The 22,568-nt window shown below is 45.6% G+C and overlaps 1 protein-coding gene across 2 annotated transcripts in view; it reads right to left on the bottom strand.

Moving 5' to 3' along the window:
• Positions 1-19,268, bottom strand: part of Sema6d (semaphorin 6D) — a 385,396-nt gene extending 366,128 nt beyond the window's left edge. The window contains exon 1 of one of the 2 annotated variants that reach the window (XM_033765209.1): positions 19,206-19,268. The gene's annotated coding sequence lies outside the window, so the exon portion shown is untranslated. Of the gene's footprint in view, positions 1-2,897; positions 2,916-19,205 lie in introns of those variants that run through there. The other variant, XM_033765211.1, reaches the window with a different exon arrangement.
• Between the last annotated feature and the right edge of the window lie 3,300 nt (positions 19,269-22,568).

Raw genomic sequence — 22,568 nt, 5'->3', positions numbered from 1 at the left:
AAATATATGAGAAAATGTTCCACATCACTGATCATTCAAGAGATGCAGATGAAAACAACACTGAGATTCCACCTCACCCCACAAAGAATGGCTGCTATCAAGAAATCACACAATAACAAATGTTGGCGGGGTTGTGGAGAAAAAGGAACCCTTCTCCATTGTTGGTGGGAGTACAGACTGGTGCAACCACTATGGAAATCAATATGGAGATACCTCAAAGAGCTTGGACTGGAGGTTCCATTTGACCCAGCCATCCCTCTGCTGGGGATCTTTCCAAGAGAATTAAAAGAATCATACCACAGTTATATATGCGTACCAATGTTTATAGCGGCACCGTTTGTAATAGCTAAATCTTGGAAACAGCCCATTTGCCCATCCGTTGGAAACTGGATAAAGAAGATGTGGTTTTTCCATAAAATGGAATATTACTCAGCCATAAAGAATGAGAAAATAGATTCATTCATAGGAAAATGGATACATATTTAAGATATACTCCCAAGTGAAATAAATAAGTCACACATGTATAAATACCGAATAGTTTCCCTGGTGTGAATAATCTGCAATAATACATAAGATCCTAATAAGATTACTGACATTTAGAAATGGGAAGAAAGGAGCTAAAGGTGCAGGGAAGGTGGGATGGGTAGAGGAAGGGTAATAAGGGAAAAGAAAAAAATATGAGATAATGAGAAGATGGAAATAAAGTGTTTGTAGATGGGGAGGGGAGGAGGGGGTGAAGGGAGGGCAGGAACAAGGGGAAAAAATGAGAATCAAGACCTGTCATGTAGAGGTACAAGATCCCAACAATGAATGTAACTGTACTGTATCCCTAAAATGTACCAATAAACTCAATTAAAGCTGAAAAAAAAGAAGGGGTCTGCTAACCCACTTGAAATCGTGAGGGCTCATAACTCATTTATGCGAGCCACAGACTTCTTCAGATGACACTTCCTTCTCTAGAGAATGATTCAGAGAAAGATGCAATAAAGCCCAAAACGACAATGAAATATTAGCCGCTTAGCAGTGTGTATGGGGCCTTCAGCTAGAGGAGCAGGTTAGGCCAGTCAAAAGGAGAGGCAAGCCGAGAAGCAAAAGCAAAGCAAGTGAGAACCGCCGTGTAGATGTTGGGGACCAGTTGCGCTGCTATGGGGCACCCTACAGCAGGTGGACACCCCTGAACCTGAAGGCAAGCAGGGGCTGCCCAGCTGCTTCTCCATCCCTGCCTGACCTCTACAACAGCATAACCCTTCCAGGCCGTGGAACGAAGGGTGTACTGGGGGAGGGTGGACTCAGGACGAGGTCCTGGCCTCGCCTGGGAAGGACTTTGTCCTCCTGGCAATGCTTTCGCCAAAAGACCCTTTCTCACTGATTCTCAAAATTCGGTCCCGACCCAAGTTCAGGTCGTCTGTCCACTCTGTCACAGCCGGCCCAGCCCCCGCTAACACCTCCTCACTCGGGGCAGACTCCTGCTCCTCAGGAAGGATGCACAGCCCTGTGTAACTGCACCCTCCCTGTGTAGCTTGGCTGCGTGGTGCTCCTGCCTCCCCACCCAGAGTCTGCCGTGCTTCTGCCCAGCTGCTCTCTCCTCCAGCAATAGCCCGGCTCTCTTCTCCCTGGGCAAGGTCCCTACTCACCCTGAAGAAACTGCCGCCCCTTGGTCAGCTAGGGGAGACGTCCTCACAACACCTGGCACCCGCCCACATGTGACCCCTTCACACCCACTGGAATGCTATTTCCATGCAAGACAACTTTTCATCCTTTGTGCTGAGTGCGGTGCCTGGCTTGCATTAGATTAATAAACATAGGGGGCTGAGATTATGAACAAATGGTTTACTCATTCCCTTCTCAAGTTCTTTCAGCAAAATAGCACACGCACCTTCATCATTCTTTGGTGATAATGGGGCAGAAGAACTCTAGAAAGTAAGAGAGCAGAGGACTGGCTTGTCACCCTTCCGTCCCATTGATGCCCCTCTGCTGTACAACACTGTGGCTTCCTTAGGTCCTGTAGGAAAGCTCCCCAAGAGAGGTGGCACTGTGTGACCAGATGGCCCTAGGAATCAAACCCTGCACGGCCACCAGTAGCAACCAGAGCTGACACAAGGCCAGAATCTAGTTGAAATTCAAACCCCAATTTCACAGAATGATGATGTGAAAAAAAATACCTTTTCAAGCTATTGTGAAGGAAAAAAATAAATCAGGGCTGACAAGATCACGGCTCACTGTACATGCTACACAAATAAATTTTTCTTAATGTTTTCAGCCCCAATTAGCCCCAGTGCTAGGCTTTCAAAAAGTCTTCTAGAATAAGTATCATCCTCAGTGAGGCAGTTAGTGGGTGGTTTATGTACCAGAATCATCTGGAACAATTTTCTAAATCACATCCCACAGCTCCTCATAAGAAGCACTCTGTAGTACAATCACTATTACAGAGGGAAGTGCATTTTCCTCCCCCTCAGGAGCCACGAGACATAAAGGAGGCCAAGAGTCGCTTCTCTAGAACATACTTTTGAAAGTCTTGCTCTCTATTTTCACAGACATAATTCTAACTGGGACCCTAAACCTCTCACTCTGAAATTGCTCTAACAGCTTCCTAGCTGACCTTGCTATTTAGAGGTTTCCCCCCTGTCAATCCATCCTGTGGATAACAGCTACCCTCATCTCACAAACTCCAGAAAGGCAGAATGACCTTCCAATGCAATGGGGACCTCAGCAATCCTCAAAAGGCGGGCCAGCCTACCTCCCAACCCCACCACATCCCTGAGGCTCTTGCTTTAAGAGGACCCCTGCCTTCCCTAGCCTCTACCCCTTCCCAACCCATGGCATGAAGATGGTTCAAGGGAAGCTCAAAACCTGCTCTCCTCCTCCTCCTCCTCCCGGCACCAATGAAGCCCACTCACCTCCACCATGCAATTCAGCACACTTATCTACACGTCACCCCAACTGCTGCTCGAGTTCCCAAAGCCTTTAAAGACTGTGTCTTCATCATTTGTGTTTCTCCTCATGAAGTACCCACTCACTGGATTTTAACCTAATGGACACGAATCCCCTGCTCGTGCCCCAGGCCATCATTTACTGTGCTCCTGCACCTCCTCGGATCTGTGTCACCCGTGTGCATTTCTTGGATTTTTCATTACTCCTGCACTTCGCCCTTTCTTTTCAAAGGAAGATTGTTGGGAAAAAAAAGTCTTTCACACATACGGGTCAAGTTCAGTTCAAACCCTAGGAAGGCAGGGCAAATTCTGGGCCAACTCTGGGGCTGTGGAAGTAGGTCTGGCCCGCTTTACTGAAACTCCACCCAACCTGACTGCAGGAATAGCTACAATGCACAATGGCCTTCCTTTGTGAGGTCCTGTGAGAAGGGGGGGTTCTATTCCTGCCTGTCTCCCTCCTTAGTGGCAACACTAGTGCAGGCTGCCCCTTCACTGTGCATTCCTTGGTGACAGACACATTTCCTATTGCAGTACCTGGAGCAGCTGCTCATTTATTCTTGATTCAATGTTCATTTACTCATTCATCAAACATGTACTGAGTTTTTTACTTATGTCATGTGCTACAGTAAGTCCTTGGGAAAGGAAGATGCATGAGAAAAAGAGTGTGACTCTAAAGGAAGTCACTTGGGGAGGGGAGGAGATGGAACATGAACAATGATAGTATAATCAGACAACTAGCAAAAGGGCATGAATTCACCATGTAGGAGGAGTCCCGAGGAGCAGACAGAAAGGAGCTCCTGTCGTTTCCCACTCAGCTCTGCAGAAAATCTGGAAACACTTAACACAGAACTCCTGCTCAGGGCAGAAGTATCACCTGTGAGCTACAAGCAACTGTTCTGGATGGCTGCTAACCCTAGCTCAAAAATCACAGGAGTAGGGCTAAGAGCCTGTACCGCCACCCCCAAAACCATCACTCTACAGGAAAGCACAGCTGTCTCACCGCTTCACATCAGCATCTCTGCTCTCCTGACCGCGACCTCGAGTGAGAGAGTGCACTGATAGAGCGGGAAATGTGGAAAGCACACATGGGACCTCAGCAGAGCCTTGCTCTAACTATGGCACAGTGCAGCCCAGCATTCACCACTAGCCACACCTAACTGCTTAATCTCAGATTACTTAAAACTAAATAAAGTTAGAATTGCAGCTCTACCTTCCCATCAGCCACATTTTGGCAGCTCATGACCACGCATGCCTGGTGGCTGCTGTGTAGTAAGATACAGAACATGGGTGGTTTGCTGCAGCGAACAATCTGAGTTTGTATTCATCCATTTATTTGCTGCTTTTATGAGTTTCTTAGTCTGTAAAAAAAACCTCATAATCCTAAATTCAAGGGGACAATGATAAAAAATAAACATCCATTTTTGAAGGGCTTCACATTCTCAAGTAAGAAAAATTTTCAAAAGAAATGAGCATTGGGCTGTGGGTAGGATGAGACAAAGCAGTCAGATTTCACCCTACAGAGTTAGGGTTGACCTCAAAGGAGAGAAGATCCTTTATGTGGCTCTTGGAGGATGAGTAACAACCTTCCTAATTTTCAAAGTGAAAAGGGCCTGGGTTCGGGCAGAGTGTGGATTCAGTCACCAGAGCAGGAGAGCTTAGGGCACCCAGGGGACGGTGCATCCTTTCATCTTCCTGGACCTGGGAAGCAGGGTAAGAGCAGGTGGGCAGCGTGGGAGGCACTCAGTGCTGAAGGGCCCCGGGTGAGCAGGTGGTAGGAGGAAGCAGTTTCACATCAGGACACTATGTCGAGAACTGAAGCCACATGGAGCTGGGTGCACGCTCAGACCTTCCCCTGCTAGCTTTATTGTCCTTGGCAAATTTAAAAATCTCTTTGAAGCCCGTTTATCCCATCTGTAAAATAGTGTTAATACCACTGCCAACTTTTTATGATTGTTGTGTGGATTAAAGGAGACCATGTGTCTGTCCCAGTGCACAGCACATGTCACACTTCCGAAGTGGAAGTTGGGATTGTTTGTGGGGAGCGGGAGGTCGTGAAAAAACCTGAACAGCAGAATGAAATGACTGCTTTGTATGGAGAAACCACATACGATTGCCAATGGCACTAATAACAACAGCTAACACTTATTGAGTATTTGTTGTATATTGGGCCAGATTCCAAGTGTTTTACATAAGCTTATCTATTTAATCCATCCAACAATACTATGAGACAGGTTACCACGGCTATCTTCCTTTTACTGATGAGAAAACAAAGGCATAAAAAAGTCAAACAGCTCGTCATACAATTAACTCACACCCACGTGTCTGTCTCTTGAACCTGTGTATAGGCTTAACTTCCCAGGCTGTTCTGCCTCTATTAGAATTTATTTCCTACCACAGCATGGCTTCAAAACATTTTAAAATACAGATCTTCAAAGCAACATTCTCAGGCCACCAGCTGGCATTTGTGCTCAAGACATATTCCGCAGAAGGTCCTCGGGACAGAAAGTACCAAAAGCTGATGAGCTATAAGGTAGGCTCAAGAACCTCTTTGGATGATCCAGGCATTGCTCCAGTAGGAGAGCATTCTCAACTACAGCCTCTCACTTTGTGCTAAATCACCATAAAAGCCAGCCTTTTCTTAGGGAAACAGACTCTATGCCTGTCTCAGGGTTTTGCAAGAAATATTAAATAAGAACCAACAGAAAAAAGATCGTACACAGAAGGTACTTCTTGAGGATTAGCTTTTGCCACTATGATTTTTATTCTTCATCTTCCAATATGGAGGAGTCTCTTAAATCCTGGAAAACCTTTTGTTGGACTCATATGAATTCTCTTAAATATATTAAGAATGGAGTAGAGCATATCGGAGACATGGAAGTCTTAAAAAAAAAACAAAACAAAACACAAACCAGTCTGATCTAAACAAAATCTCTCTTTATTTAAAATCTGTGACTTAATTTCCAACAACCCTTTCCAGTATGTCCTGTGTCTCCCCAAATGTGGCTCCAGGTGAGCCCTACACATTGCTGCTTCCAGTGACTAAGCTCACAGCTTCACCTCCCCAGGAAGCTCTCCCAAGTGGCTCTTCTGATATTCTGTCCTTAGATCTGATATTTATCCTCACATAACTCCACTTTAATGAGGGAGATAATATGATAAGTACTCTCCAAATTTGTTTCAGGGCTTCGTAGCCCAGCCTGTTCTCACAGGGCACTGGTTCAAGTGGCCATGTGTCCCCAGAATGAGACTCCAGCCTGGGTCAGCAATGGTGGAGACTCATGATTCTTCTCCAGACAAGGGCAACCAATAATTCCTGAAGGACAACTTTTCAAGCCACCAAAGGCAAATCCTCTTTGGTTGCTCTTACAAGTCTGATAGGATCAGAAAGCAGATCTGGGCCCTCAGCCTGGCAGCCAGTGGAGCTGAGGGGTGGGGAGTCAGGTTCAGGAGGACTGGGGTTCTGCTGGCTGAGGCACATTCTCCAGGCCCTGAGGACAGTAGGATTCTTAGATTCAGCAGAATGGTGGCTGGTAAGCGACTCTGGAAGTTGAGTGTTGCTTGGCACTTATTAAAAACAGATTGTTGGGAGCTGAGTTGTCATGGGAATCTCACTGGGCTAGAAAGCTCACTGTGGGTTTGAGGCCTAGAATTACCAGCTATGTGACCTTCTGCAAATCATTTAACCTCGTTTATTCCCTGTTGTTTTGCTCCTTGCCAAAATTCAGATCATACTAGAAAATAAGAAAAATGGCAAAAAAAAAAAAAAAACAAAAACAAGATTTTCTTTAGCTGAGAAAAGGTATCAAAGCTTATAGCTTTAAAGTGCTTTGAATTTATGAATTACTGTCATGTAAAGAATTTATGAGAAAATGGCTCGAGGCGGCTCACACATGTTGATAAAAAGATCTTCACCCCTGTATTTCAGGGATGGGCACTTTTAAGGCAAGGCAGAGGTTACAAGTCTGGCAAGTCCATCCACACAACTGTCTGAGCTGGGCCCCCCACTCCTTGACTGTGTATCTCACACAGGACCTCACAGTCACCGCTGCTTATCTCAGTTTGGAGGCAATGGCTTGGGCTGGTTCGGGAGAAGCTGCTGACAGCCACTCAGAGCCATCCCGGGGCGCCAGGATGCAGAACAGTGACCAGAGGCCCCTCGCTTCCTGCTCTGCTTCTGAATCGTCACTCAAGCCTTTGCCTGCATTGAAACTGACCACATCTCCTTTCTCCTCTGCTGCACCATATTTCTCCATTCCCTTACAAGTGTCAGCTAAATCCTTAGGGCACAGGGAGTAGGGACTGGGAGGTTTCTCATCGGCATTTTAAAGACATTAGGAAAACAGAGTCCACACTTGTTCATTCTGCTGGCACCGACCCAGACTCTAGGACCCGGGTCCCACGGAGAAGGCTTACCAAAGACAAGCAGAAGTCCGGGGATTCACTCCTCCAAAGTGGGGCCGCGGTGACTTTTGGTAGTTTCAAAGGGTATCTCATTTGATAGCAGCCAATAAAGCTGCAGACAGTGCCAGATCAGATAAGAAGAAAGAACATCTCTGGCCAGAATTAAAAAGGCTATTTTGGGATATGTCAAAAGAAGCAGAGCTAGATTGGAAATGACTGCAAAGGTGACTAAATAGGTGAGGACAGAGGGAGCACTTCCTGAGGACTGGCTGAGGAGGGAAAAATTCCTAATCATTTTTTAATTGTACTTCCTAATCAGCCAAGTCACAAAACACCATGGCTGGGATGAAAAGATCTTTAATAAGGCAGAAATGGTTAGGGATTTTTGCTAACAGAGGAGGTGGCGGTTGGGAGGTGGCTGATACCCTTCCCATTTGTGTAACAATTTAGGATCCCAGGTTTTAGGAGCATTATTTGTTAATACAGCACATTTTCAAAGATATTGCTGTTCTACGTTTGCTTTTCTTCCCCCTTTTCAAAGGCAATGGAAATTTTTCTAGAAAAACAAAATCTCAAAACACAGCCACTGGAAATTGCTTATAAAGCTGCTGGAGGAAATGGATATATGATATTACATTTATATTACAACAATTTCAATGGCAAGTGGGAAAGAGTAGGGAAATGCTGAAGTTTCATCTGAATGAGTTACTCCATACTAAATAGTCTTAGTGTCACAGAAGGCATGGAAAACAGGTTAATTACCTACAGAAATAAAACAACGAAATCACCCCTAAAGTCATGCAACCAGTATATCAATGTATAATTTCCACTGGAAAAGCAAACTCTCTCCGAATTAGAAGGCGTGAAGGAAAATCTAGGAGGAAAAGAAGACTGATTTTGAGTAACTCATTGCTTACACCTTCTTTCTTTCCTTGAGTATTTTGTTAGCATTTATTATGCACTCACTGATACGATCTCAAACTAAGAAACAAAGAATCTGCCCACAGGAGGATTGCAATCTAAAGAGAAAAGAAAAACGCTTTCCCCTCGTGTATCACCTTTCTTCTCTAGCTCTCTCTGGAGCCCTCACTTGGTTGATATCCTGGAGTACACTTTACACGCAGGGTATCTCTGGTCTCACCCGGGAACTTTCGGCCCCTGTACCACGGGCCCTCACATCAATGTCCACCCGGGCTGGCAACATAAGCACGTCCAACTCCCAGGCAGCGACGTTCTCACTCTCTCCTCAGTTCCTCAGCACCCTTTCCACCGCTAGAAGCCATTGGTGGCAGAAGCTGTTGTGGCGGAGAATTAGACAGGATGAGTGCACGGGCACAGAAGGACTTCACGTGGGCTTCGTGTTCTGCTGCGGTCACTCTCTGTACATCCTCAACTTCGACACCGAGCAAGTGAGAAAGAAGTGATACACGGACGATAGAAACACCCGGATGTTTTATTGCTTTTCTGATATTTCTCCCGAACTAGGGATCAAACCCAGGTCCTTGTGCATGAATTTACCACTGAGCTACTCCACTCCCAGCCCCATTTTAGCACATACATGTGTGGTACCGTACTGTATATTGAAGGCTTCAACAACAGGCTTTTGCTTCTTGTAGTTCTCTGCTGAAGTCGGGGGGCAGGGTGCCAGTATGGAGGGTCCACTGAGGCCTCCTCCTGACATACAGATGGCCACCTGCTTGCTCTGTCCTCCCACTCGGACCTGGGAAGCTCCTGGGCCTGCAGCACCGGTCTCTTCCTGGACATTCACCCTCATGACCTCATCAAACCCTGACTACCCTCACCTCTGCTGTCATCAGGTGGGTGTGAATTCCATGTTCAAATTCTCAGGAGAAATGGCCAACAGCCCCAGTGACGGAGTGGCTGATCCTGTGCACAAACAAGAGCGAAGGAGGTTCAGGCTGCATGTATGCACACTACACTGGTGTGTCCACATCATTTCTTTCCCCATTTCCTTTTTCTTTTTGTTGTATTTTTGTTGGTCCACGTTTGCAGTACATAACGCTTGCACTGCTGGCAGGGGAGCTGGTCCACGCACATACCACATCTCCATTCTTTCTTCATCCTCTTCCCTTCTGCTCCCCCATCTCTTGGTCCCCTTCCCATCGCAAAGATCGATTTGTCTGTTTCTTATTATCTACCTTTTATTTTCTCTTTAATTTATTTATACTTTGGGTTTCTCAAATAAAAGAAATCATATGATTTCTCTCATAAACGTGTATGTCTGATTTAGTTCACCTGACATCCTGATCTCAAGGTGCATCGTTTTCCTTCAGATGACTCATTTATCCCTCCGCACGGCAGAGTCCTGCTGGGTTTTCAGGATCCATCTAGTGGTCATCATGGGCTTCTGTGGCCAGCCTGGCTTCGGGTACAGCTTGACCGGATGTGGCGGCAGCGGTTTCATGGAGCCATGTCCCACACCCGGACCCCCGCTGCTGGACAGGACTCCTCTTTCTAGTTTGCGTGAACTCTGTAGGCAAGAAGCTCATGATGCCCATGTGACTTCTTATTCTTTCAGAAGACTTTCTTTACACCAGAGACAAGGCCTCTTTCTGACAATCCTTGGGAAGACGAAAGCTGCATGGTGAGTTTCTTCTTGCAGCCTTCTGCGTGGAAACCCAGGGCTCACTCTGTTCCGTAGCACTTGGCTTCTTTGCTTGATTGCTCCATCGATGAAGACGCAGAAGGTTCTGCATGTTCAGTTCACAACTTCCCGGTGACATCTTAAAATGCTGTTTGATGAAACTCTCTTCCCTCTTGCCGTGCTAGGTAGAACAACATGGTACATTTTCCAAAGTACAACTAATTGAAGCTCTTTATCTTAGTTTCCTAAGCATCAAAAACACCTATTACATACATAATTTTATAAATCAGATATACTGTAACATTCTGCCTCTTTGTACTTGGGAATTTCATCATTTGCCGACTTTTTAAAACATGGTAAGGAATGTCACACGTTTTTGGGGACACAGCTTCTCAGAAAAACATATCCTTGAGACCACAGAGAGCCAAAATGGGGGTCACTTTGGCATAAACTGGCAGCAGGGATGAAGTGGAGATTATCTTTCTCTTCCCTAATAAAACAGGCATCATAGGTTGGCCTTTCACAGCGATGTCTTAATATTCTCTCATTTAATTATGTAAATCATCAAAGAGGACTGCTGTTTATGGTAATTTGCACGTGTGGAGGTCTGCTTCCCAAGGTAAGCCAATTTAAATCAAATTATAACTAAGGGAGATCTACCACTTGTTGATTTCGACCGACAATCATTTATCACTCCACCAAATGGCTACTGAAGACTGCAGAAGAAAACTAAAGACTTCAGAATTGAGGTGAATCAGTGGTGGCCCCGCTGTGAACAGCATAGCTGAAGTGCCAGGCAGGGGTTCAGGATTTCTGTGGGTGTCAGCAAGAATCCAGGGCAGCCTCTTTGAGAAGGGTGTGATTAGTGGTTCGCTGGCTTTCACTGCTTCCACATTCACCCTCTGGTTGCACGTGATAGTATATAGCAGTGGCCCAACTAACACACACTCTCCTCTGATGCACACCCAGCACTCTTCCGAATCTTCCTGCACTCTCACCCCAGGGAGATACGGAGAAAAGGCCATTGGAGATGCTAAAGTGCTCGTGTGTCCCCAGCTCCTTCCTTTCTTTTTTCTTTAACTTTAAAAAAGACTTTTAAAGGCAGTTCACGTCAGTTTGAGGAACTAAGTACATGCAAATTTATTCCTTGTTTTATGGGCATGTTTGTTTTATAGTCAATGTCCTTTGCAGCAAGTGAAACTAGCCATGAGGACTTTGTAGACCGAGAAAGGTGCACAAGTCCTGAAGGAGTCTGCTCTTCTCCCACTCAGACAATGGACCCACGACAAGTTCACAGCTTGGCTTTGGGAAAAGGAGGACGTGAGCACAGGAAACTGATGAAGAGTGTAGGTCTATCCACACACCCTTCCTGCCTCTCACGTGCTACGAGACTTTCAGAAATGTGCTCTACCTCTCTGAAAAACTAACACCAAATATCGCTTCCTTGCGAGGTTCATAAGACAACTTAACAAGCCAGTGCAAACGAAGCATAGAACTGTAGACGGGAGTGCATCTTTTAAAAAAGAAGCCACAAATAACACTAATAATGATGATAATGCAGTACTACCTTTGAAAATGGACAATTTCCAATATATTTATGGGTGAATAGTTACCCCTTTCCCTTCTGTACAAGAATTTGGACTCCACTGAACTTTTTTTCTTGACCGGACATGAAATTTAATTTTGTATTTTTCACTACAATTAAAATCAGGAGTCAGATTTCTGTCATGTATAAAATTTTTTCCACATCTTCAGCTGATTTTTATATGTCCATTTAACTTTAAGGTGAGCTTGCAAACAGTAGAGGGACCAAGATATGGAAGGAGGTGAGAAGGGAAAAGTAAATGAAAAGAATTAAGGAGTGTTATGTAGATGTACCAACTCCCCACAATGAATACAATCATTATGTCCTGTGAATAGGGATGAATAAAAATAAAAATGTTAAAAAAGGAAACTATTGAAGATCGCTTGTTGGCTATGTTGCTGACCAGTGCTGTAATGTGATCCAGGATTAGGACACCGCATGTGGACTGGGAGGTACATCCCTGCAGTATAAACATCTGGTGGCTCATGCCGGGAGCTTTTCTGAATGTGCTGAATTTGTAACTCAGGTGACCTTCTTGGGGACCGGGGACCCTGGCACTGAAGCCTACACCACTTGTACAATACGAGCTCCTGGCTCTCGTGTGTGAGGCTTTCAGGGTGGAGCCCTCTCAGGACAGCTCATCCTGCCTGGACACCCCCAGGAGAGAGACACCCTGCTGCTTTCCTGCCCTGCTAGGTGTCCCATTAGATCTTCCAGTGGATACTACACTGAATGAATTCTACAGCAATGCTATGGATCTGAATGTTTAGCTCATCCCAAGAAAACAATCTCTAGATATTGCAGAATACTTTGGCTTAGCTTCACAGCCATCAATGCACATGCCCAAAGGCCTGGACAGAATGATATTAGAATAACCCAGTTCTTGAGCCCACTATGAATACCCAGAAAAACCCAGAATTTTCCAGTGCTGACACCTGCTTCTTCATTTCGCTGCAGGATGCTTTCTGTTGCTGACAATTCTTAGAGTGTGTTGAGGCCATTTTTGGAGGCCAATCAAAGACTCCATGATTAGCACTGATCGACAAATGTAGCCTTCTCAATGTGCCATACATTTGCGACTAATAGAATTGAATCACTTCTCTGTGGGAGAGGAGGCTCCCTCCAGACACAGGTAATGCAGCTGTAGGAATCCCAAGGACAGTAGGGATGCTGCTCAATTTAGTCTGAAGCCTTTGTGGACCTGGTTGTGGCTTTTCTCAACTGGGGTTTGCGAAGAGAACTAAGCTCTAATACTCTAAACCATCTACATCACTTTCCTGTTGCTGTCATAACAAATTATCAAATAGTGGCTGAAAAAGCACATTTATGACTGTATAGGGACATACATGGAAGTCAGATCAAAAAAGACTATTCGCTTAGAAGTTTCACTGGGCTGAAATCAAGGAATCAGCAGGGCTTCGGGAAGCTTTTGGGGGGAAGATTCATTCTGTTGCCTATTCCAGTTCCTATAGGCTTCCTGAGTTCCCTGGCTCAGGTCATCTTGCTCCTTCCTCCATCTTCAAAACTTGCAGCATGGAGTATCCACCTCTGTTTCTGACTCTGACCCTGCCGTATCCTTCCTGCCTTGAGGGACCCTTGTGTCAGGCTGGGGTTATCTAGGGCAATGATCCCACCTCAGGACCCTTAACTTGCAAAGTTCCTCTTGCCATATGCAGTAGGAGATTCACAGATTCCAGAGACGGGGAAGGGGACACTTTGCGGTGAGGACCATTACTCTGACATTACGATTTGTTGAAAATTAAGTTCTCTCTTGTGCATCTGGAATGGTACTAGTCACATGTGGTCCTCAGAAGATCTGAAAAACTGTACCTCAACCAGGGACTTCAGTTGTGGAGAATGCGAGAATGACACAGTTAAAGTCCAAGCAGTGAGACGCTCTAGGGACAGGAGCCTTACAAATAAACTAAATGGATCGAGAAGCAGACAAAGGAGGTGGTCATTGAGAATTAAGTGGAGGGAAGAGCCGGGAAGCTTACGGTGATGATTCTAAAAAGTATTTTGGAAGGGGGGAGCATGAAAAGAAAAAATACGGAAGAAATGGGGAAGGGAGGGAGTAAATACGAATAGTTGATGCCCTCAAATTCCATTTTTTCCTAAAAATGTACCAGTTATCAAAGTTGTCTTTCTTTTTTTTTTTTTTTTTAAATCTAGCCTTTATTCTAGTGACCCTTGCATAGTTTAGTGGATACTCCCACGAGAAGCATTTAGGGGAAAAAAGCATTTGTGTAGAAGCCATACAATAGTTTCACTCCCCTTAGGGGGAGGGGAAATCAATCGGCGTTTCTGTCCCCAAATTTTATCTGAGGCCTCTTTGTGAAAATGTGCAGTTCAATTTAATGTAGCTAGGTCATTCCAGTGCGTGTGGGTTTATCAAGATTCAGAGTTAATTTCCGGCCAAATGGAAACCCCAGTACTCCAGGAAGATGGAGAAAGTGCCCCACACCCCCCTCCTCCGTGCTTAACCTTGTCCTTGAGTCGCTCACAGGAGCCACTGTCTGCAAGCCGGACCCTGAGGCCCATCACAGGCTTTAGGCAGGTGTAGAAGATTCTTCTTGGCTGCCAGGGATTCTTTAGAACTGAGTGAAACCTGAGCAGAAACCCGGGTGGAGCCACCTGACCTAGAGTCCCGTGGTGGACAACACCTGACTCTGCTCCTGGCACGGCCGGTATCCGGCCTGGCCTGCGGGTGAGAGCAGGAGCAACTGGGAGGCGCGGGCAAGTGGGCTGCTGCGGGGTCACTCAGGGGTCAGAGGGGCGCATTTCGGAGGAGGAGTCGGGAGCTGCCGTCCCCGAGAGAGACTAAGGGAAAAACCCTCTGAAGAGAAGACAGAGCAAGAGGTGCCGCCTCGGCTGTGGTACACTGAGGGAGCACAGGCACAGGCGGGAAGGAAAGCCCTGCATGGTAAAGAATCCACTCGAGAAAACGAAAACGAGGTGGGCAGCAGTAGGACTGCAGCCCAGGCTCTGCTGCTGAGTTCCACACCGCCATTGCTTCTCTATTATCAGTTACAAAAGGAGCTCGAGACCTGGAGAAAATGGAGGATAACACTTCGGTCTAGTAGGGGAGAGAGCTAGCAAAGCTACCAAAAAGATAGCTAAGAGAAAAAACTGATATAAAGGCTCTAAGGAAACAGGCTACTGAGAGACTCCTAGGAGGCTGCGTCCTATTCATGTCTCCAGGGAAGACCTTTCTGAGGAATTGATATTTAAGCTAAAATTAGGAGGAACAACCTTGCAAAGACTGAGCGCTTGAGGCAATTGCATTTGCAGGTGTCTTGAGGCAGGAAAAAGCTTGGTTCTGCTAGAAGAACTGAAAAAAACCAGTGAGGCTGGTGCTGGCGGAGAGTCTGAGGAGAGGCAGGACAGGCACCCGGTAAGGCTTGCAGCTAGGCTAGGCAGACACTGCTCTTTCCGGTTCACCCTCCCGTGGAATGGATGCGCCTGTCCACTGCACCGCGCCTGGACTTTGCCACATGACCTGCTCTGGCTTTATGGGGAACGAGCGAGCCTTCCTCACCCTTCACTCTGGCCTCAGCCCTGTTACTTCTCGGGACTTCAGCCTGCAGGACACAGCAAGAGGTTTAAACGGTGCTTGGAAGATGTTCTGTGTGGTCCACGGGGTGCAGGAGAATGGGAGACTTGAGCAGCAGACCTGGTGCAACTTCCAGCTGTGTTAGCTGAGCTCCAATGGGGTCAGCCCTTCTCCGGCTGATGGGCCGACCCCTGCGTGAGATGTTGTAAAGCCACTGCCTTTGGGGGTGGTTTGTTCCTTAGCTTTATTGTGGGAAGAGCTATGAAACAGAGCTTGTGCAAAATTCACTGAAGAATTTTAATTAAGGGACGAGAGAACCTGAATTAGGTTTGCGAAGCTCACTGTCTGCTGGGAGAGGCCAGCAAGGAGCCACTGAAACAATCCATTTGGAGACAATGGTAGCACACAGTAAAAGAGAAGTGGATGTATTTGAACGGGGGCAGAACCAACAGTTCTTGCTAGTGAGTTATACAGAGAGAGGGAGAGGAGAGTGAAGGAAAGGGTGACCTCCACATTTCCAGCCCAGGAAATGGGCTGCAAAGTGAAATCCTTCTGGTTCTCCATGTTGCTGCTGTTTCCCACAGTAATAATAATTTGATGTACAGTCACTTGGCATACAGTAAGTTACTTGACCATTATGTTCCGTTCAACATTGGTTTGTTTTAAGCATTACTATTACCAAAAACCTCACAGTCGATCTCTAAGTACATTCAATTATTGTGCATTTTAGACTTAGGGGAACCCACGAATCTAATCCTCACATCAACCCCAGGAAGTAGGTTCCAGTGTCAGTCCCATTTCACAGAAAAGGAGTCAGAGGGAGAGAGCACACCAGGAAACACAGAAGGCACGCGGGTGTGTAGACGTTCGCCATCTGTGGGAAGAATGGTGCCGAAACATCTGTCAGCTTCCCGCAGGTACCTCCTCCCGACCCGTGGGAGCAATCACTTCTCACCTTCACACCTCATAATCCTCAAGGCCCTTGCTCTAAGGAAATGGCAGGTTTTTAAGACTTTGGTACCAAATATTCACTGGGTTTCTCCTAAGCAAAAGGCAAGTTTTTATCAGCCTAAATTTGCAACTGATTAGGTTCTTCTCACTAGAAAATCTGAAGCCAGGTATCTAGCGCATTTGAAGCACATGCCTAAAATCTCACTCTTCAGGTCTACCCTCACTCCTGGGTCTGTTGTCGTCCATAATTTTTTATGTTTAATTTTAATGTATACAATGGTGGACTTTATATATCTTTGAAAGCTTCTGTAAATCCTTCCTGAAACACAGGAAGATATAAATAAATAAACAGACTCAAGCAAGCCTGAAAAAAGAGTATCAATATAAAAACAAAACAAGGTATGCCTTTAACTTCCACAGGATATATTTTCTTGGTACACACTTTTGTTTGTTTGTTTGTTTGTTAACAACGTGCTCTGCTAATTCCATTTTTTATAAGTGGTCTACATTCTACAGACTTGAGAAATAATGGCAGCTGGAAGTCTCTCCTTCCTCAACCCTTTTCTACCTTGTTCCTAGGGGTTCCTACAGCAACCACCAAATAATAATGATACTTAAAATCTTGTTCTAGTTTGGATCTGGACTCTTCCCCCAGTTTTGTTCTCAACTGGTGAAGCAATGGAGAAACTTTAACACCTGAGAAAGCCACTCACCGTTTATCTTTGAAAAGTGTATCTTGTCCCTGGCTCCTCTCTTCTCTATCTCTCTCTGTCTCTGTCTCCCTCTCCCTCTCCCAACCCAGAAACAAGAGAGCCAAGTGATCACAGCCTAGAACCATGAGCCAAAGCAAATCTTTCCTTTAAATTGTTTTTCTCATATATTTAACCACAGCAATGAAAAGTTAACTGAGTTTGTAAGACAAATTTTTAAAAATAACAATGATAGAGAAGGAATGGTTTACTATAACCCTAGGGAATTTAGGCAGGTACAATTCTACACAGTGTATAACGTATCATCTCATTTAATCCTCGCAAACAGCCCTTTCCTGGTGGCACTGTTGTTATACCCGCAGATCAGGGGCAGGTTTCAGGAGGCGAGGCATCTCACCACTGTCTCACAGCTGGTAAGGGCGACCTGGCCACGGAGTTTGTATCTGCTTAGCATTCAGATCTGTGTAATTAACTGCACAGTATTTTCTTTATTCCTGAATAATCAGCTCCCAACTTTCTCTAAAATTCAGTCTACCTTCTCCTGTTAACATGTCGTCTGGCAGATGCCAACAGCTATCTGACCCCATCAGTCAGCACATTCAGCGGCGGAGGAAAGAAACAGCATTTCTGGAAATCCCCCCTCTACCCTGGGTGCAGGACCAGGCGCTTTAGCATTAATTTATTCCCCACCACAGTTTCATAAATGGATATGACTGCTCATGTTTTTAACTGGAATCAAAAGATTTATGTTACTAATCCCGGGTCAGAAAACTAGCAAGGCATAAAGTGAGGGCCGATCACGAGAACTTCCCCATCCCAGTCTGGTTTGGTCTGGACTTTGGCCCATCAGTGAGAGTACCAAAGCATGGCCGTGGGCAAGTTATGACTCTTCCCCTGCCCTGGCCTCATCAGTAAGATAGAATAGCAAGGCTGGCCTTCAGTTTCTCTGAGCTGCCTGCTAGAAAGGAGCACAGAAAACACTCGACAGGCCGACGCTTGGACCTCACTTCCCATGACGAAGGGTGTTTGGAGTCCCTGCAGGTGGCCTGCCTTGGAGATGGGAACATACCCCTGGGCTGCTCCTGCCTCGTTCTGATCATCGGGAGCAATCTTAGGCCCGATGGAGCGATTCCAGCAGGAGGACCTGGGGTGGGACAGGGTGGGCCTGAGTGTTCACGGCCACTGCAGTGCCCCGCTTCCTGGTTATGCCTCCCCTCTCTTGCTGTGCTTACCTATTTGCATTTGTAAATCAACACAAACACAGGTAAATGTTCCTGCCTCTGTACCCAAGCACAGCTGGCCTGTGATTTCCAGTCCCTGTGCAGCGGCCCAGGAGCGGACCACAAGAACACATGTCCCGTCCATTTCCAACCTCGGGGCGGGTCCCTGGCTGAGGCCTCCACTGCTGCCCTCCAAAGCCCTCTCTGGTTCCACCCAGAGGCCACTGCTGGCCAAGGACTGGGCAGGCAGGGAGACAAAGACAGGCCAAGGGGCTGGAGGTTCAAGCCTTGACCCTTCAAAGCCAGCCTCAGTCCTGGGCCTCCCAGAGGGCCTTGCCGAGGCTGCGTGGGAACACAGTCCAGTCTAGAATAGACCTCCCTCTCCTTTTTCTTCTGAGCGCTTGTATTTCCCCAGCCTGCTCTTCCATCTTCTCCTCTCTGCTGGCAGACATATTCCCCGAGAAAATGCTCACTCGTGTAATCCTAATTTGATCTCTGCTTCCTAAAGGACCCAGGTCCTCCTCATAAGCACAATGTTTCCTTCTGCTTAGCTTTCTCTTAATTCTGCCTTTCAGACCCTTCTCAGGGAGCAGCAATTGATTCCCTTCCTCGGCTGGAAGCTTTTCCTGCTGTCTCTTATCTTCAGCCCTTTTAGGGTGCTAAGCTATTTTACCTCCAATTACTATTATCTATGTAGATATTTTATCTCCCCTACCAGATGTTGAGCCCCTTGAACTGCAGTGGCAGCAAAACATATTGATACATTGCATCACTGTATGCCCAGATGTCCTGGGGCTTTACACGTTACATGTCTATTTAATCCCCATAAACAGGCTGAGGTTTACATTACCAAATCCATTCTATGGAGAAAACTGAAGCTCAGAAAAATTAAAAGACTCATCCAGTAGTAGATAAACAGTTAGTGGTAGACGTAATTTGGAATTTAGGCTTTCAGATCCAATGTAGCACTCAAAGTGTTCATTATACATCATTCTGGGTTAAAAGCTCTTGCTGATGATATAGTAAGCCCTGGACAGCACACCCTAATTTCTTAACTCTTAGGAAGCAGAAGATTAAATTCCATGCCTCACAGAGCAGGGGTGTCAGTTTGGTTATCATTCCGCCACCCCAAATTTCAGGGTAGGGTTCTTTTTAGTCATTATTGCTGTCCTTCTAATGTGCATAAGCATTTTGCTTTGGAGGAGGAAACAGATATAAAGAGTGAGAATCTTTGGCTCTGTAGGCTTTACCTTTAGATGCATACGTATGTTGGGATACATTTCTCTGTCAGAGTCAAAGCAGGCTGTAACAAATGATCTCAGGGAAAGCAGAGGCCAGGTGGCTCTTTTCTCTGTTAAAACAAAAAGAAATGAATTTCTACAAATTCACATTGCAATTTGGTTATGGAAATTAGAATGGAATTCAGTACTCTCGTTTCCCAGAGCGAAGACCACGCTGCCTTGACAGCATAAAGGCACAGTGTAATGCCTGTGATGACTATGCCCAAATGTATATTCATGTGTCTTGGGAAAAGGTGTTGTAAACAGAAACCAGGTCTATGAGACCTCTTACTTGACTTAATGGCTCTCATTTGCTCTTGAATTCCTTATTACAATGTTCTGTTTGTAGTTCAAATTGCATTATTAAGTATTGATGAAAATTCCTAAAAATACCCCTCTATCTATTCACGAGTTTGATGTGATATTTGCATGAGTTATGAAAACTGCTGTATATAGTGAGTCGGAGCACAGCCTCATGAGTTCTGCAGTTGAAAAAAAAAAAATTACAGTCCAGCTCCAGGAATGTAATTACTCAGGCACCTGGTCTGATTTATCATCTTGACGAGAAACTAAGCCATGAAATATCCTCTGCTAGAAATCAGCCTTCGCTCATTTTTGCACATATACTCGAGAGAAGCAGGAGGGGTGAGAAAAAAAAAAACAACAACAACAAATGATCTGCCAGGAGGAGAGGAAACATATTTCTTTTTCTTTACTTGGAAGAAGAAAACCTCTAGTAATCAAATGTTAATTCTGAAGTAGACAAATGGGGAAGGAACTAACCCTCCAGTGTGAGCTCTTGGCAGTGTGAGCTGACTCCTGCTAGAGATGTGTGCTCTTGTACCACTTCCTCCAGAGCAAACCTTGGGGCTGGGGAAGCAGAGGGAGGAGTGGCTGGGCTGAGGGCAGAGGCATTTGGAGCCCTCCAACTGGGCATCCTCACCAGCCAGTCAGGAGCTGATTAGTCTGTTGCAGGTGGCAGGTTCTCCGCTGGCCCCTGTCCGCTGCTCATTGCACAAATCAGTGCAAATGAGTCACAGCGTGTGTAAGTGTGGCTGACAAAGCCCACTGAGGTCAGCTTGCTGAGAAATCCTTTAAAAGGAAAACAGGAACTTCCGGGAGATGGAGACCGGGAGGCTGACAAAGATGTCTCAGGGGGAAGCGGAAGGTAAAGTAGGGAAAGAACTGAGCTTCTGAGCTCAAAGCAAGAGACTGCTTAAGGAGGATGCAGTGGAAAGGCAGCAAATAGTGTGCATTTTCTCGTTCTCCCCCAAATCTGGGATGCACTGGTAAACACGCACACAATGTTTGCGTGTTCCTGTGTCTTTACTACAACTGCCGTCACGGGTCTGGAGGGGAGGTGCTGCGAAAGCTTGCACTTGCCTACTGTGCCTGGTAGGAAAACACAAATCCTACATCCCTTGGTCTCTTTGAAGGTCTCTGGAACTCTTAATATTTAAAAAGCATGCAAAGGTCTAGCCAAAATTGAAATCTGGTCTGAGTCGTGCTGGAGGCAAATAGAAACAAGACAGTAGAAAGGCGCTTTGTGTGTGTAAGCAGGTGTACGGTGAGGGTCGGGTGCTCTGCAGGAACAGCAGCGGAAGCTGGCTCCTGAGAAGTGGAATGTGTGCTATGATGTCTTAGCCCCGTGGCTTGGTGATTAAGGGCTCTGTCTTTGGGATCAGAAAGAACAGAGTTTGTTATCAGTCTTGTCCCTAGGTACTGAAACTAGGGCCATCAGCTAACCTCTCTGAGCTTCAGTTTTCATTATCTTATAAGATGGAGATTACTCTAATATTTAACTCATACAGGGTTTTGTGAAGTAAAGCTGGTAAAGCACGGAGCTCTCTGCAGCATCGAAGGCTCTCAGCAGATGATGATGATGATGATGATGATGATGATGATGATGATGATGATGATGTCATCTTTGTTGTACTGTGAGTTCCAGGGCTCTTCCAGAGCCAGGTGTGAATTGGCAGTTTGGTCTCAAAAGGAGGAGTGCTCCACCTTGACAGCACCAGTACTGAAAGCTTTAGAGATCAGCAGGTGGACAGGGGACAACAGGAGCTGGGCACGGGTGCCTGCTTATCCTCTGCCTGAGCTCCTGATTATCTCACTTGCTGCCTTATTTCCCATACTACCATCTAAGCTAATGAATCATCAAGATAAGTCTGAAACTCTGCTAGAAGCCCTTGCCCTCAAATACTTCCCAAATGAGTTGAGAGTGAACAAAGAAACTAAGACCTGTCTCTTTGACCCTAAAAAATCACAATCCTCCATGTCCTCTGAAACAAGGGATAGGCTTAGGACGCCTTATGAACATCAGGGCTATAAGTCCCACATGACTGAGAAAAAATCTCTGTCCTCTTTGGAGCAGACACAGAGGGAAGTTCCTGAGATCACTTTGAGTGATTGAAAAAAAATAAGGATCATTCTAAAGTCACGTGTCATCACCAAATAGTACTAGAAGATTAACAACCAAGAGCTAAACGTACACTGCATCCCTTTGATTTCTCCATGGTAGATGGTGACCTCTGTTAGGAAAGAACCTATGTCTTAGCCATGTCCATATAGTCTATATGGGCACTGGGGCAGCATTCACCTGGGCGGGTACAGTGGCATTAACCTATGTCCGTTCACTAAAAATCTCTTTCAGCATAAAAATGCTTCTGTGGTTCTTGATCCTTAAAAGGTTTGATTCTCCATGTAACTTTATTTGAAAGACACTTTAATGCTGTTCCCTGTTTGTTTTGCTAATTTAATCTAATGATGTTCTATGGAAAGTAGGCACAGATTTCTTAATTTCTTTTTTTACTTCATTGAAGACTTTCTTTTCTTTGTACCAGGGATCAAAATCAGGACCTTGCGCTTGCCAGGCAGGCTGTGGAACTACTGAGCTAAATCCCTGGCCCCCTCATGGAAGACTTTCTTACCAAGAAAAAAGCAATGCAAAATATCCTCAGCAATATTTAGAGTCCCATTCACCAACACCTCCTGAAATCCAATACAGACTCTGACCCAGAGAAACCATTCAGCCCATCTTTCTTGAGTGAATGTACCCAGAAGGGCTGAGGAGGATAAAGGTCAAGGAGGGTCAGTCTGTATCCCCCCTACTGTCTCATTAGCCACTCCCAGAAGGTTTGTTCATGGTGGCCACGGGTGTGCTGTGAAGTGTTAAAAGTTTTCAACTCATTTTTCCCCCTGATTCTACATTAATACCATCACATTACTTTGCATTTTCATACAGTTGTTTGCTTTTGCTTTTTAAGAGGTTACAACCGTTACTTGGTGTCTTATCAACTAAAAACTGTTCACTTATAATGAGTTCCACTG

This window comes from Fukomys damarensis, unplaced genomic scaffold, assembly GCF_012274545.1.
Source record: "Fukomys damarensis isolate Sample0158 unplaced genomic scaffold, DMR_v1.0_HiC HiC_scaffold_17, whole genome shotgun sequence".
Taxonomy (NCBI): domain Eukaryota; kingdom Metazoa; phylum Chordata; class Mammalia; order Rodentia; family Bathyergidae; genus Fukomys; species Fukomys damarensis.
This window is presented reverse-complemented; position numbering and strand designations above follow the sequence as displayed.